This window comes from Pyrus communis, chromosome 9 (assembly GCF_041283825.1).
Source record: "Pyrus communis isolate YQ-2024b chromosome 9, ASM4128382v1, whole genome shotgun sequence".
Lineage (NCBI taxonomy): Eukaryota > Viridiplantae > Streptophyta > Magnoliopsida > Rosales > Rosaceae > Pyrus > Pyrus communis.
The window spans coordinates 28430737-28440444 of record NC_142573.1 but is presented as its reverse complement, the minus strand read 5'-3'; positions in this window follow the sequence as shown (position 1 = coordinate 28440444).

The window sequence follows — 9708 nt, the reverse complement described above, 5'->3', positions numbered from 1 at the left end:
CTCCCCTTTTGACGTCGTCGTTACCCGACGTCGTCGTTACCCGTCATCGTCGTCAGGTTTTCACCTAACGGGGAGTAGATCGTGTCGGCTGACGTCTCCGGCCCCTCTCACCAGCTTCGGCGACGTGACACCATTGTTACCCTCACTCTTCAACGGCGAGTAATTCTCATTTTTCTCTATTCTAAACCCCTTAGCACCACCGCTGTCCTATTAAAGCTTGCACGCCGCCCTCCTCGTCCTCAGAAGCCTCGCCACCGTCGGCTCCGGCGATGTCACTACGGTGCAATCAGTTGCATAGCCATTTAGCGGCGGAGCTCGTCGAGATCGAAGGGAACAGAGGGAAGGGGAAGGTTAACATCAGGTGGAAGGGGTAGGTGGGGATTGGATGTCCCGCCGCGATGCCCGATTCAGGAAGAGATGGCACTGGAAGCTCCGATCTAAAAGAAGTTGTGGCCATCGAGAGTCCGTTGTTAATTCTGGGCTCCATGGGCGGGTCTAGATAGATATCGTTTCAACAAAATGGTTGTCCCAGAGAAGAAATCTCAAATCCCCATTTTTCTTAGTTCAAAGCTTCAGCTTTTTTCTTAGAAATGAATGAAAGTAACAAATTATTATAATTTGTTGGAAATTAAGAGCCTTGGGTTGTGGGTTTGCAATGTTGCACTGCTATTGTTTGAAAAGTGGATTATTGGATGTTACAGTGGTGGTTGGTGGAGCAAAGAAAAGGAACAAGTGGGGTGACTTGTATTTACAGTGGTGTCGAAGACAGAGAGGTCGAGCCTACGGAACCCACATGGTGGTCATGGTTGGGACGAAGTTCAACGCCGGCGAGCGGGGAGGAAGAACTGCCAGACTTAGGTCGACGGAGGCTGGGCTCGACGTCGTGGTCCTGGCAGCAGCCATGGTTTGTGTTTTCCGGTGAGTGGTTTAATTGTAATTTTAAGATGGAAGGGTCGCACCAATCACTAATTAATTACAAAAAATGTTTTAAAACAATAAAAATTAGCAAAACGTATTTAATAATGAATTAAAAATTAAGAAAACGTATTTAATTTGACATCTTTTTTAAAAATAATCTTAAGCACCACAAACTCTTCGATTGGTCCCACATCAATGCCCTTCGATACTTATTCACTTCTCCTTGCAGGCCATCTAGTCTCTCTATCCTTTATTTTTTATTTTATAAAAGAAAAAAAAAAAAAAAGTAATTGGTGGCAAGTTACAGTTATCCATTCTTCTAAAGGTTAACTTCATCATAATGTACGTTGAACCAACTTGTGTACATCAATGTAAGTAGCCATTTACTACAGTAGAAAGGTGTTGAGTCCTTACATGATGATGTGAGTTCAAATCCCGCTAGTAACTAATTTATCATCTAATCTAACAAAAATCTCGTTTGACCCAAAAAAAAAAAAAAAAAAACTTCTGTACATCAACAAATTTCTTATTTCGGTACAAGTTAATCTTCATTTCTCTAGCACAGGTTAATTGAACCTATTATTTTCTTCAATTAAGATCAATGCAAAAGAATCTTTTCAACTAATGTCAATACCCCTTCCTAATAATTATCTTCATTTTTTATTTTTTTGAATGGAAATAATAACTATATTTATTGATATGTCATTCAAAGCACAAAATGTTAATTAACTCAATCTTAATTTTGAAAATTTTGATGACCTAAAACAAATTATTTTATTTCATTTTTGGATATTTTAAATCAAATAAATAATTTTATAAATAAGTTTATAATAATTTATAAAAATTTTACATAAATTAGATGGAAATGTCCTTAATTAGCTAACGAAGATAAACACAAAGACCAAATTAGCCAAATTGAAAACACAGTGACTAAATTGACCCAATGACTAAAATACAGAGACCTTTTTAACACTTAAGCCTTATTTTTATGCCCAAATCACAATAACTAGATGACTGTTGTCATCCTAATTAGGTTAGGAATGTGATTGTGGAAATCATAATCTATGATTTCTTTTAGATGGTGTCCTAGTTCAGTTGTAATTCCTAAATTCCTAAAGGGAAGGGGATTTTCCTTCCCTACATAAAGGTGAGGTGAAATAACACACACCTCAGAATTCACCAAAGTTTCTCTCTCTTTGCTGCCACACCCCTCTCTCCCTCTTATAATTTCTCAGTTAAATAGGCATATAACATGTACGCTCTTGCTGACGGCCTATAATATGTACGCTCTTGCTGACGATAAAGAACTAGACACTAAGGAACTGAAGGTTCGTGGAAGAGATTCTTCTACAAATTGAAGGGCTCAATTTCATTTTCTGCCAATTAGGTTCCCGTAAAACATAGACTTGATATTTATATGCCCCTGCTTGCAAGAAAGTATTCCCGATAATGCATGAACCTTCAACTTAATATTTCATAATTTCACTATATATATTGTATATTGCATATATTTTCCAATATATATAAGCATGTCTATGCATACGCAATTGATATTTGCTTATCGTGATGAAATTGTTATGTGTGAATTTTGTGAGTCAAAGAAACCGAAAAAAAATAGAAGCACAAATCAGAGTTTTGAAAACCTTAAAACTGAGAAAAACAAAAAAAGAATAAGAAACACGGTCGAGCCGTGGCGCCAAATCGAGTCACATTTGCTAGCTAGAAACCATGCCGAATCGCGAACCATTGCGCTAGCTTGCAGCCGTGTCAAGCCGAGCTGGCTGCTCTAGCATCTCGCACGCAAAATGATGTTGTTGGACATTTAGGTTATGTGGCCCTAGTTAGTTTTGTTGCCTTGACGCGCCTCGATCTCAGTCCAGCACCTCTAGATCTATTTTTACCAAGCCTAGAGCTTGCTCTATACCTTAAGTCCCTCGTCCAACTTTTCCTGCAAGCCAAACGCTTTGCTGGGTTTTTTACCCTCTGCCCGCTTACCTGCAGCTCAGCTTCCTTGCATGCTAATGGGCTGTCACTAGCAGCCTTGCCCAAGCCCAATGCATGCAGCTTTGTCGTAGGGTCGTGTCTTGCACAGCAGCCAGAATCACATTTTCTCGACCCAAGCTAAATTTTAGCCCCCGTTGCTTCGTAGCCACACCTATTATGTTGGGCATGTCCTCGGCCAAAGCCCTATTAGGCTATATCTTCTTAAGCCCTATTAGGCTATATCTTCTTAATCGCTTGGCCCGAAGTCATCCAAAGCTACTATGACCTAAACATCGTTATTATTATTTTTGCTTCTGCGACCAACCCTGTATGATCCCGATCTATTAAATTAATTTAAGTGACCATCAGTCTATAAATTCGACAAAAATCCAAAATTATTGGCCCACAGTCCATTTCAATATATATTTTTTTTCTTTGGACCATTGACAGCCTTTCGTAGTCTCGAAGCTACTCACACTTAAGTTCATGAAGCAACCCCAAATTCACTACACTTGAATTATATATTGTATTCCGTGTTCTTGTAGGTACCTCTTTTATGAATCTAAAGTTCATACTAAACTCGAACTTGTAAATTTGAATTTAGTGCCTTCAAAACGCAAAGTTTTCAATCAAAACATACACCATGAAACCTGAAGTTTTCATGTTAAATTAAACCAATACATGTTCATAAAACTCAAATGTTCTAACTACGTGTTTATGGATCTTTGATTTTCCATAAGTAGCTTGATTGTACCGTTCTGGAAGTCTCCAGAAGTAACTACTTGAAGTGAGTTCAAGAAGTGAAGCTCCACCTTACCTCTAAAAGTTTCAGAGCCGTTATTGAAGGGCCTACGGATGTATCAGTAGGTGAAGCTGACAAAGCTACCACTATGATCTTTATTCGAAGACACATGCATGAGGCACTGCAAACTGAATACCTCGTTGAAGATGATCCACACTCCGGGCTCACTCTGACAGAGTGCTTTAATCACCAGAAAGATATATTCATCCTTGTAGCAAGATATGACTGGTAGCACTTATGCTTCCATAACTTTAAGTCTATGAATGAATACAACTTTGAAGTTTGTCAAATCTGATCACTGCTTAAGTTTTGTAATGAGGACTTGACCAAACAGGATCTCCTGGAAAAGACCTATTTGACTTTCCATGCCACCATTATTGTCCTGCAACAACATATTGGCCACATAAGTTTACCAAATTTTTGGATTTGATCTTTATCTTACTTCTCACTTAAAAGCAAAACTAACTGTTGATGAAAAATCACCAAACTCGACCTACTGGCTCGAACGCTACACCTGAAGCGCAAACGACTATTTCTCGAGGTCATAAGCGACACGGAAGGCAACATGACCATGGAAAGAGACAGAATTTCCAATCACGAGCATCTGCTCTGTAGACCTTAGGCCCATGACTGGAAATTTTGTCCCTTTCCACGGCCATGACGCCTTCCACGTCTTTTTCGGCCTTGAGAAATAGTCACTTGCGCTTCAGGCGTAGTGTTCAAGTCAATGGGTCGAGCTTGGTATTTTTTATCAATAGTTAGTTCAAATTTTCAACGTGAAGTAAACATAGATCAAATCCAAAAATTTTGGTGAACTTATGTGCTCGATATTGTTACTGCAAGACAATATTTGTGCTATGGTAGGTCAAATAAGTCTTCTCCACGAGATCCTGTTTGGTCAAGTTCTCAATACAAAACTTGACAATTATCAAATTTGAAAAACTTCAAAGTTGTATTCATTCACAAACTCAAAATTTTGGAAGCGTAAGTGCTGTCAGTCATGTCTTACTTCAGGCAAGAATATATATTTTTGGTGATTGAAGTGCTCTACCATAACGAGCCAGAGAGTGCGTAGATCCTTTTCAGCGAGGTATTCTATTTGCAATGCATCATGCATGTGTATTCAGATGAAAATCATGGCAGTAGCTTTTCAGCTTTGCCTATGGTACGTTTGTAGCCTCCTCAAGTGTAGTGAATTTGGGTTGCTTCAGGAACCCAAGTGTAAGTAGCTTCGAGACTACAAAAGGATGTCAACGATTTAAAGAAAAGAAATAAATTATTGAATCGTTAACTTTTAAATAATGGAATGCGGGCCAATAATATGTCGAATTAATAGACTGCTGGTCATTTAATTTAATTCAATAGATCAGAATCATATGAGGTCGATCGTGGAAGCAAAAATAATAATAATGTTGTTCAGGTCATCTTTGGATGTCTTCAGGCCAAACGAGTAAGAATATATAGCCTAACAGGATATGAGGTTTAGCTAAGGACACCCCAACGTAATTGGGTGTAGCTGCGAAGCAACGGAGGGTAAAAATTGGATTGGGTCAAGAAACGTGGCAGCCTAACAATATTGTGTTAGCTGCTATGCAAGACACAACCCTGCAGCAAAGCTGCTGCAGTCAGCCCATGCTGCAGGTAAGCAGATCGATGGGAAAAAGCCCAGCAAAACTTCTGGCTTGTTGGAAAAGTGGGCCTAGGCGGATTTAAATAAATTTATTATATATTGTACAAATAATTGTCTGCTTATGCTTAAAAAATATATAATTCATTATAAACTGCAAAATAGAATGACATATACATTATAAAGTATTGAAACATAATGAAAACATGGGGAACAAACATATAATGTGTGTTTCATCTAAGTATTGAACAAGTCTCTTACAATTTATTGAAAAAAAAAAATAACATACAAAATGAAAGTCATCTATTTTCTGTCTAAGTGAGTTGCAAACTAGGTAGGTGACTAGGTGGGTCTAGACGGGCTAGGCGGGTGGCTATGCAATCTAGGCGGGTGCCTAAGTAGGTCTAAACACCCTTTCTTAATATTCAAATGTCTTAGGATAAACCAGGACGGTGTACAACCGCCTAGCGTCTAGACGGCGCTAGGTGGGGATTTTTAGAACATTGGGCTTGGAAACACCTATGTGATACAAAGGATAATGGGGCCATGGGTTTTCATGATTTGGAAAACTTCAACACTGCTCTCCTAGAAAAGCAGTGTTGGAGGATGTTGGAAAACCCTAATGTTTTTTGGGTTCGTGTTCTAAAAGCTCGCTACTTTCTCGAGGTGATCTTCTCACGGCCACTCGTGTATCCCGTCCCTCATGGTCTTGGTCTAACTATCTGGAAGGTATGAATTTCATAAGGAAGGGCTGTAAATGGCAGGTTGGAGGAGGTTCTCGAATTAGTATTTCGAGTGATAATATGCTTCCTCGTATCAGCTCATCTTGCTTAACTCCTACAAGGATTCAACCTGGACCAATTCCAACTATAGTCTCCTCCTTAATTGACAAGAATTCGAGGTCTTGGAGACTTGATACTATATCTCACATGATTTCTAATCATGACAGAGAAGTCATTTCCTCTATTCCTCTTCACCTTATTGCGAATGAAGACCGGCTATTCGGCCTTGGGCTCGGAATGAGGATTACTTAGTTAAAAGTGAATATCGGTGGGCCATTGAGAAATCTTTGCATGGGTTGTGTGCTCCTCCCACTCCTCCCACCAGATTAAGACGAGTATGGAAATTGATATGGAAGCTTAAAATGGTTCCGAAGATCAACAACTTTCTATGGAGAGCCATGTCTAATTACGTTCCTCCAAAGTTGAATTTGTTCAGACACCATATAAATCCTAATCCTATTTGTCCTTTTTGCATGGAGCTTGAAGAATCCATTGAACATATCTTATTGTTATGCCCATGAGTTAGTTATGTCTAGTTTGGAGCTGCTATTGGCTATCGTCCTAATGTACAGGCTGTCACTTACTTTGATAGGTGGTTTTCAGCTATGGAGCGTATTGATTCTACTCCAATCTCCCAAAAATCACAAGGTTCTTTCTTATATTGGCATCTTATGTTGGGAGATATGGAAAGAATAGTGTTATGCCAGCTTCAATAACTGTTGTCCAACTCCTATCTATGTTCCTTCCAGAAGCAATCGGTTGCTCCATGATATCTCATCTTGTATGCCTCCTTCGATTCATACTTCTTCTGTGGGATCTCTTTCTTCCCTAATGTGGATCGCCCCTACTCCCCATTTTTTCAAGATTAATGTGTCTGGCGCATGGATGGCTCCTTTGCATGCCAAGGTGGGTGTTATCATTAGAGACTCTGATGGTTTGTTGATTGGTGGGGAGGCAAAATCTCGTGTTCGGGCTTCTTTCGAACAAACTGAGGCTGAAGCTATATTGGAAGGGATGAAGTTGGCTCACAAGCACCACATTGATCATGCCATTATCGAAAGTAATTCTAAAGCTGCTATTGATACTCTTTCTAATTGCTTGTGCAACGGTTCATGGCGCATCTTCCCTATTGTTAAGGTGATTCCTCCCTCTTTGGTGATGGTTTTATCTCGTGACGGTTTACCATGTCCTCCTGTAAATGAGTTTTGAGGTTGGCAGGTTTGTCCCTACCTCCCTCTTCCTCTTTTGGTTGCCCTTTTGGCTTTTGGGTGCTACTTCCTTAATTGGCTGGGAATCTATCATTCCTTGTATATTGAGGTTGTATTGCATTTCTTCCCTGTCGGGATTGGGTTTGCCTCAAATGGCCCCCCTCTGTACTTTCTTTGCCAATGAACTTCAGTTTTCCAAAAAAAAAAGAAAAAAAAGAAGGGATGCGTACGTATGAATCAAGTATCCTCGTTAATAAAACAAACTCTTGGTTTGCCAAGTATTGGAAGACTAGTTAATTAATAAGGGACAAATAGCTAATGGGGGCAATGCCATCTGATTTAGCCAACTTAGTTACTATTCTTGTTTTGTGAAATTTATCCCCGAAAGGAAATCCATGCATGCTTGAATACGCGACTTTCAATAGTTTAAGAATCCAACCTCATCAAGAATAGCATTTACAGAAATTAAATCCCTCATTCAATTGTATATAATTGCAAGTTTGGGGATTCTCATAAATTATATATTATATAGCTTGATTACAAATCTAACTAATTTTGGACACCATATTTATATAAGGCACGAAACAGAAATAATAAACTTTGGAATTTGATTTAGTAGATTTCTTTACCAATATGGTCACTTCAATATTTTGTATTATTTACAAAAGGGTACCCTTTACAAAATCCACACATTAATTGATTCGTTGATTGGATTCTAACCTCACCGAGACGTACAATTATAAGAAACAATTCTCTACTTAAGTTATATAAAATCGTAGATTGGAGTAAAATATTAACTCAAAATTGAGTTTGATATACCATTCTCTCTAGCTATATCAACAAATTGAATAGATATGGAAAAAGGTTCACTAAAACTTGTTTTCCTCGTTGTGCTCTTGATTGTTGCATCTTCAGGTAAAATACTTCTCTCGAATGGTTGTTTTTTCTTTTCCAACTTTGCAACTTCTCCTCATACATAACATACTAGTATATGTGATAATTTCTAGTTAATAATCAAGCAAATATTGATGGTAGGTGGGCAATTTGGAGCCGAAGTACAAATAATAATACCTCTCCCTGATAAATGTAACACAAATAAAAATTGCTATATCAGCGTTGTTTGTGAATGCAGAGTACATCATTGTCATTGCAATAAAGACGAAATGAATAGATTCTTTCTTCAAGACTCCTCAATCCCCTCGCAAGCACATATGAAAACCCCGTAATTACGCCTGTAATTTTCTCATTATGTTGCCATTAAAGTACACAAGTTATGCATGCGAGACTACTTAAATTAATAAAATCAAGTTATTACGTTAGTTGGTGTGGATTTTTATTTTATTCACGTAAAACAAAATGCGCTTGAAGTCGAACAAAACCGATTAGGTTGGTTTGAATATTATGCTAGTTTATTTTTTCACCTATATATGTTATGTTTTTTTCTCATTGTTCTCTCCTACTTAATTTATCCTCTCATTTGTGGAGTCGGTTTGTCTTTTAAATTCATTCAACTTGTATGTAGTACAAAAATCATTGCAATTTCTTATATAGTTTCAGTTTCATTTCTCTTTTCATTAGTTGTGTAAGTACTTCCAAGATTTAATTGTAATATACTTGGTAGCTGATCTTGGACAATATTCATGTGTAGTAATTTCTCATATCACCCTTGCTTTTTCTTGGTACCTTTTGTAACGACGAGAAATTTTTTATTGTGATCGGAATATAAGTGGTACTCTACGTCCATTTATAGAAATAGTGAAAAAATTTATTTTTCAAGTTATTAACTTTTTAGCACACATATCACATCCATTTGTACAATAACACGTAATGTATCATTCCGTGTATCAATCACACTGAAAAATCTCTCATTTCCGACGCACTGGTGGCTGGGCCGTGCATTGTTTCTTGAGCGCCTTCAAATGCTGCATTTTCGGTCTTATGCATTCAACGGAATTGGAACATATCTATTGCAAATTCAAATATTATTATTTTTTATTTTCTTAACGGTTAATTTACTCCTCTTTCTGCCTGGAAAAAAATAACTTACATAGAATATATTTTCTAGGAAAAAGCTTAAGAATCTAAATCACATATTAATAAAAAAAAAGTTTTGTTAATCAAAATAGGGTTAAAAGATGATTTAATCTTTTAAAAAAAATTATAAGTAGCAATGTAATTTCATAAAATCAAATTTTGTTTATTATTTAAACATCATCTACATGTGACCTTAGCATATATCTAATATTAAAAAATAAAAAATAAAAAACAAAAACCTCTTTCCCCACTTTTTGTCCCTCTCTCATTCTCATTTTAAAAACAAAAATAAAATTGTTCAGATATACAGAGTGTGTAGGCATATGTTAGTATAAGATAAAGTGAGACTAAGAA